The following is an 8101-nucleotide window of genomic DNA, read 5'->3' on the forward strand; positions in this document are numbered from 1 at the left end:
CAAGCTATTTACTATACTATGTAATCACTCCTATGTACTGAATATTACTATGTATTATTTTACTGCCATATATGTCAAACTCAAGGCCCGCGGGCCAAATCCGGCCCGCGGTGGAATTATCTTTGGCCCGCGAGATAATATCTAATTACTATTAAAGCTGGCCCCAGTAATCGAAGCGCCTATGGCGTATGATATGGTTAATGCTGAGTTTATTCAGGTACCAGGTTTTCAGGGTTTTTAGTGTTTATTCGGCAGTCTTGCTCGTCAGTCTTCTTCATAAGAAACGGAATTTGTAAAGTGAAACACTTTGTAGTTATAGCAGAGACTGAGACACACGAGAGCAGGCTGAAAAAACGGAGGCAACGAAAGCTGCGTTCGCACGCGTCCGACTGATCCGGCCCGCATGAAGCTGCATTTTGCTCAATCCGGCCCGTGACCTACAATGAGTTTGACACCCCTGTACTAAACTCATTTTACTATGTATTGTTTTACTAGATACCTTGTATTCTCTTAGCTACATACTGTGGCAGTTAAAGAACATCTGTTTATCATTAGCAGCACTAATTAGCTGAAATGTACTCCATATGTTATACAATAGAATGGCTTATGAAGAGATAACGGTGACAGACGGGATGGTATGAACAGGAAATGTAATGTGAGAGAGGTTAAGGGAGGCTGACTGAGAAACAACCGTGGCCAGGAATGAGGCCCAAGATGTGAACTGGAAAGAAATAATGGTGGCGCACCGAGAGCGAGGCAAGAGCGATTGATTAGTTAATGTATCGATGATATGCAACGAAAAATTGATTGGGTATGCTGATGAAACGGAAATGTAACTGAGATAAGAAATTACTATAAAGAATGCTGTACACCGGAGTTCGGTGGGCTTTCGGTGACAAGTTCATTGATTGCCTCAGCCTTTGTTTGCAAATAAAGGTTTAAACTTCTCGAAGAATTCTCTGCGTCTCCTGGTCATTTCAAGTAATCACGACAAAACTGGCGTCACGAACAGGATCGGAAAGAAACCCACAAGAAGGATTCGGCGGGTTGAGGCCGCTTCCCGGTGCACCCAGAAAAAAAGGTTAACGCTTTTTCCGACAATTTGGACTAAAATTATGTTGATTTTGGGCGTCTCGGGGACTCGGAGGTGTGTAGCATCTGCCGAAGGGGCTCTCCGATCCAAAGAATCTGGCAGAATTGGGGGTTGACAGGAGGCTCAGATTATTGATCGAGAACACTGCAGTGGTGGTAAGTACGAATAAGGTAATAAAAAGCTGAGTGAAGAAAAATTCCACGTGGTGTTGGTAAGTCCTCGTGGATACTGCTTCACACAAAACGAAGGGCTGAACGGGCAGGGAAAGGAAAAATAGAGAAAATCCCTGTGGATACCGCTTCGTATGAAACGAAGGGCTGAACGGGCAGGGACAGTGAAGAGAAATTTCTGTGGATATCGCCCTAGGTTGCGGACTGCTCGGGCAGAACGAAATAAAAGGTAAGAGGAGTTTGATAAATTGCTTGAACACTGGTAGAATAGACTGTAGTGCCAGGCGCAGAGATAGGATAAGGGAACTAATTGAGCTGTGAGACTTCTTTAAAAAAAAAGATACCTAAGAGAATAAGAAAATAACTTGGCGGAAGAAAAAGGAACAGCAGTAGACATACTGTGCAAGAAATTCCCGGTAAATAGAGTTGAGATCGCTGCAATTTCAGAGAAATGGGGGGGGGGGGGGGGAAACAAAAACCTGCGCACGAAATGGCCAAAAGAAGGCACATTCGATGTAAGTTTGTGTGAAGAGATGGAAGCACTAATTAAAAATCATAAACCTAACGATAAGTCCAAGCAAAGGGAGGAAAGGAGAGAGCAGGAGATGGAAGTATTGAAAATTTTTAGGATGGAGGGAGAGAGATTGAGAAAGACAGGCAGGATATTGATAATAAACGAAAAAGGCACAAGGGAACAGGAAAAACAGTCGGGTGGGGGAGAGGAAAAGCCTGACAGGAACCCGGCTTCAGCTCCATACCCGGATCTGAAAGAAGTAGAAAGACCCCCTCCCTATTATGAGCAGGGAACACCCAAGCAGTGCCCCATGATATCAGGAACAGTAAGCCTGCAGGGGGAAGTAGAGGTCTGGGACCCTGAGGATAAAAGAAGGAAATATGTGAGGGTGAGAGAGGGGCTGAGGAACGAGATAGAGGGAGAAAGGATGAGGTTGGAACAGGAAAGAAGGGAGATGGTAAGAGAAGTGGAAAGGCTACAGCAGCTGAAAGAGAAGAGGGATTATGAGGAGTATCAGTTATACTGTAGAGAGAGAGACAGACTAGAAGAGAACAGGAATCATCTAGACGGCGAGAACGGAGTGAGTTGTGAGGAAGTTGGAGGAAGGTAGGAGACCAGAATTTGGAAGAAGCTCGAGAGAGAACGGAGGCAAATATCGGAGATGGAAGACGGGACTAGAGGAGAGAAGGTACAAGGGAAAATATATACCCCAGGGAGGTATGAGTGGCAGCCAGTAGGAATAGGGCCAGCAATAGATGAAGAATCAAGTGAGGAAGGAAGCATGATTACATGGAACAGGGAGAAGGAAAGGCTGCCACAGCTGGTAAAAGGATCGGGCCAAGTACAGTATATCCCTTGGGGATCCCAGGACCTGGAAGGGCTGAAGAATACTCTCCCTAGTCTGCACGAGGTGGCAGGAAAGTGTATTAGGGCCTTCAAAGAGGAAACAACGGAACGATTGTCGGCTATGGGAAATTTGAAGGCACTGCTGATAAGATTGATGGGAACTTCCAAGCTAAAAGATCTGATGGAAATGGCTGGCTTACAGAATGTGGACAACCCAAAGACTAATGGAGCCAGTTTTGATCCAGTGAGGCAGAGCGTATGGCAGGCCTTCAGGAAACTTTAACCACCCAGAGTGGACATCAAAGCCTTAAAGGGGAACCACTGGGAGACACAGAAAACCCAGCAGCCTATGTAGAAAACCAGTTGGAAATGTGGAGACTGGAGACTGAGCAACAGGGGGAGCCACAGTTAAGCCACATGCCGGGTCCTGGGGGTCCGAGCAGACCTGTAAACCCCTATGCAAGGTATTAGGGATGCCCCGAGAACTTGAGTGGGAAGGGACCTTACCCAATGATAACGAGGGAGGCAGAGGAGGAACTTATGGTTCAGGTTATGTTAGAAGGGCAACTGACAACAATGATGATAGATACTGGAGCCACGTACACTTGCGTACAGCCACAGTATGCCCTTCACCTTCCCATGTCAGGAAAGTTTATTAAGACGGGAGGGTTCTCGGGGAAAACACAGTTGACACAGTGCACGGCTCCAGTGCATTTGAGAATGGGAAATAAAGGAATTGTTTTACCAGTACTCGTATCTAAAGGAACTCCGATTAACTTGTTAGGTAGAGATGCTTTATTGAAACTGGAATTAAAATTAGAATGTACTAGAAACGGGCTGATCGTGGAAGGAACAGACGCTGAGCTAGTAATTAGGGAGGCTAAGAAAGCCAATGTTTTTTGGATAGGGGACATAGAAAATCAGATTTGGGAAACCTGGGAGAAGTGGAAACAGGGCGCGCAGGCCATATTACCTGAGGCTGTAGCGCCCAAATCTTTGAGTTACATTGTACTGTAGTTTTCGATGAGACTCAGAGTAAGGAGGTAGAGGAGGGATGGAACCTGAGGACAGATATCGACAACACCTGAAAGGAGAAGCTATAGTAATTGAGAAACAGGGGACGGCCCAGCAAGTCAGGTGGAATACCTTTTTGAAGAAATGGCACAGGATACCGGGAGCTGCACCCCACGTAACCTTGCTGGTAAATGAGGGATACCAGTCTAAAGACCTCGGACCCCTAGTAAAGCAGGTAAGCACTGTAGCGGCTTGGAGAAAGGTTATGCATGAGGTATGGATATCCGGAGACAACAACTACGTTAAGATAAGGGTAAACATAGATCTGACAGGAACTATGAAGGAGGTCGAAGTAACTCCTCAGCCACAACTGCCATTGTTGAGGAAGGCAGAGGGCCAGCAGAAAGATAAAAGGTTGGACAAGTTGCCATCTATTCTGTGGTCGCAACATCACACGGACGTGGGGAAAATAAAAACAGCCAGTCCGGTGGAGGTACGGTTAACGAAAGGAGCAGTTCCACCTAGGAGATCACAATATCCCTTAAGACCGGAAACAGAGGAAGGTATAGCGCCGACAATACAGGGACTGTTAGAGGCAGGAGTACTTAAGAGGGTAAACAGCCCCTGCAATACTCCGCTGTTGCCTGTCCCAAAGGCGGACAAGTCTAAGTGGAGACTGGTGCATGACTTACGAGCAGTGAATGAGGTAGTGGAGGATTTGACAGCAGTGGTCCTGATTGATTTATGTTCGGCTTTCTTCAGCATTCCCCTAGCCGAACAGTGTCAGTAATTGTTTGCATTTACATACAGAGGCAGCGAGTACACCGACAATAGAATGCCACAAGGATTTAAGCATTCCCACATGTTTTTAACCAAGTATTGAAGGCAGATTTGGATGGCATTCCGCTGGAACGTACACTGATACAGTATGAGGATGATTTGTTGATTTGCTCTGAAAGTGGGGAGCAGTGTGAACAGGATACTGTGACTCTTTTAGAGAAACTGGCGTATGGAGGACATAAAGTATCTAACCAAAAGCTGCAGTTTTGCAAGCAGCAGGTGGAATACTTAGGGAGTATGGTATCTAAAGGTGTGAAGGCAATAGCGCCGTCAGATTGAAGCGATAACGAAGGCTCCAAAGCCCCAGACAGTAGGGCAGATGAGGACGTTTCTGGGAATGACAGGATACAGCTCAGACTGGATTGGAGAATATGCTGAGATTGTAGCACCACTGAGGCAGATAATGAAGGAAGCAGGCCATACCAATTTGAGAACTAGCCTGCAGTGGAATGAGGAGGCGGAGATAGCCTTCAACACTATTAAACAGGAACTGCAGTCAGCCCCGGCATTAGCTTTACCTGACTATGAAAAGGCTTTCCATCTGTATGTATCTAATCGACGGGAAGGCTATGTCGCAGCAGAGCTGACACAAGAGACAGGTACAGGGAAAGCGAAGCAGCCAATAGCGTACTACAGTGCAAAACTGGACGAGGTGGCCCAGGAGTATCCACCTTGTTATCAGGGATTGGCAGCACTGTACTATGCGTATGAGAAGGCATCATCTGTAACTATGGGTTATCCTGTGATTCTGTACACACACCACAAGGTAGCAGAATCGCTGGATAGAGGGAAATTTGTGCTAACACCAGCCAGGATGGCAGCGTATCTGATGCTGTTGACATTTCCGGATGTAACTATACAAAGATGTACCACCAGCAACGTAGCTGATTATGTCCCTTTGAGCTGCGAAGGAGAACCCCATGATTGTGTAGGGAAAACTATGACATTTGCCAAGCTGAGAGCAGATTTACGGTCAAAACCCCTAGAGGATTCGGATAAAAAGGTTTTGTTTGGAGATGGTTCTTGCTATAGGGATTATGATGGGAATCATGCAGGTTTCTCAGTAGCACAGCAGGACCAGTCAAGCTTCAAGACCATCAGAGTGGAAGCTTGTCCACAACCATGCTCTGCCCAATTAGCAGAACTCAAGGCTTTAACAGCATCATGTGAGATGATGGAAGGTGAGAAGGTAGACATTTACACTGATTCGGCATATGCCCATGGGGTATGTCATCTGTTTGGGGCAGTGTGGAAACAGAGAGGCTTCAGGAAAAGTAATGGAGACCCCATACAGCATTGTCAGCAAATTTCAGACTTGATAAAAGCACTTATGAAACCCCAAGCACTGGCTATAGTGAAGTGCCAGGCACATAAGAAAGGGAATGGTATGATAACAAAAGGAAATCAAGCTGCAGACGAAGCGGCCAGGAAAGCGTCTGGGTGTACATCGGCTGATATGCACCCCAGGTAAGCCTAGAGCCGGAACCCACGATAGAGGCCCTGGTTGACATGCAATGTAGGGCAACGTTGGCAGAACAGACAATGTGGAGGCGACGGGGGCCAGGTAGAACCCAGAAGGCCTGTGGAGCACTGAGGATGGTTTGTGGGTAGCTCCTACTCCTTTGTTGACTATCCTAACCTCAGAAGCACATGGAGTGGACCATTGTTCAAGGGGGGAAGTAATAAGGAAAATTAAAAAAGATGGTTTATGGTCTCCTTTCTTACAGGCTTCGGTAGACTATGTTTTAGCACAATGCGAGGTTTGTGCACAGAATAACGTTCGAAGGAGGATTACAACCCCAATAGGTCACATACCCGTGCCTGACGGACCATTTCGACATCTGGTGATCGACTACGTAGATATGATAAAGACGGTAAGAGGAAAAAGATACATTCTGGTGGTAATTGACAGGTTCAGCAGATGGGTAGAGGCAATACCCTCGAAGGATCAAGGGGCAGGAACAGTGGTAAAGTTCCTGACAAATGAAGTGATCCCAAGGTTTGGAATACCTTCGGAGATTAGCTCGGACAACGGTTCGGCCTTCATCCAAAGGGTGGTCAAATTGGTATTACAAGTACTAAGTATAAAACAAAGGTTTGGATGTGTGTACCACCCACAATAACAGGGCATGGTGGAAAGAATCAATGGCACTCTGACGGCCAAGCTGAACAAAATTTGTGCAGAGACTAGACTGAATTGGGTTGATTCATTACCGTTAGACCTAATGAATATGCAGACTAATCGGGTAACATGCTTGACACCACATGAAATGCTAACTGGAAGGCCCATGCCAGTGCCGCAATGGAGAGGACCATATAAAGGACCCAGTTTAGAGCAACTGGAACTTGAACTAAGACAATACATGCGGCAACTAACTGTGATACATCAGTCTATTTATACACAGGAAAAACAGAAAGAGCCGGAGACCGTCCAAGGGGAAGGACCAATCCGACCGGGAGATCAGGTCTACGTGTGAGCGTTTCGAAGGAAGTGGAGCGAACCAAGAAGGGAAGGGCCTTTCACGGAAGTCAAGGCATCACCCACTGCGGTTCAGGTGGAAGGGCGTTCCACTTGGTATCATCTCAACCACTGCACTAAGGCAGTTCCGCAGGTACAGACAGAGGCGGAACCCGAGGTAAGTGGTGAGGAGGAGCAGATTGCAGAGACCAGCCAGGAGGAACGAGAAGCCGACACTGCAGCACAGGAATTTGACCAGGTGGTAAGGGAAGTCTTTGGTAATTCTGATGACTCTGAGAATGAAGTTGGGGATAGTAGTATTCCTCCAGACAATGGGGATGGTTTGGATACAATCAGTTTTGCCCCACAGGATAACACACCCGCCTACTATAGCGCAGATTTGGAAACCATCAACATGGAGGATATGGCATGGGAATGATGTAACCCTGGGAAACTCGGGAGCACGCAGTAAGAGAAGTAGCACACACACCGTTTTGCCGCGACAAGAGAAAACATGGTACCAATGGGCAATGTATACAGCAAGCACGATGGGAAGACAGAATTGCTCCTGTGCTCAAGGGCAAACCCTGCGCAGCATGTAGTCCCCATGCCTTATAATTCTTCCACTTGTGCGCAGTGACGTAGGGAACACATGGAGCGATGTGGGGAGCGATGGGGGCAACGATGTCCTGGTCCAGTCAATGCCAGGGCTTGTTACATGAGGATTTGTGTTAACACTGATCCCTGTTATCGAAACTGTCTGAACAATGCACCCATGTGCCCATATTGGTGTATGTTATATCAGGCGTCCTCGCAGTGTGACCAAAACAAGCTTGCCTATTACTGTAATTGTAGCAGACCCTGGGCTATAAATAAAAGGAGCCAAACACCTATGCAGGAACAACTTATGATGCAGGATCACCTGCGTTATGAATGCTTCATGCGGGTGGGCACTCGCCCGGTTGGCCACTTCCAAGGCAACTGCACTCAGACGTGGGATGTCACCACAGGTAAAAAACACATAACGGGTTCCCCTCCTCCTAGGGTGCATTGGGCACTCAGACCATCCCATTAGCAGACACCTGGTGGCTGTGCAGACAGGAGTGAGGTCTGAGATCTACGCTCCCCCTCAACTGGGCAGGAACATGTATGCGTGTCATGCTGCT

This window comes from Hemitrygon akajei, unplaced genomic scaffold (assembly GCF_048418815.1).
Source record: "Hemitrygon akajei unplaced genomic scaffold, sHemAka1.3 Scf000207, whole genome shotgun sequence".
Lineage (NCBI taxonomy): Eukaryota > Metazoa > Chordata > Chondrichthyes > Myliobatiformes > Dasyatidae > Hemitrygon > Hemitrygon akajei.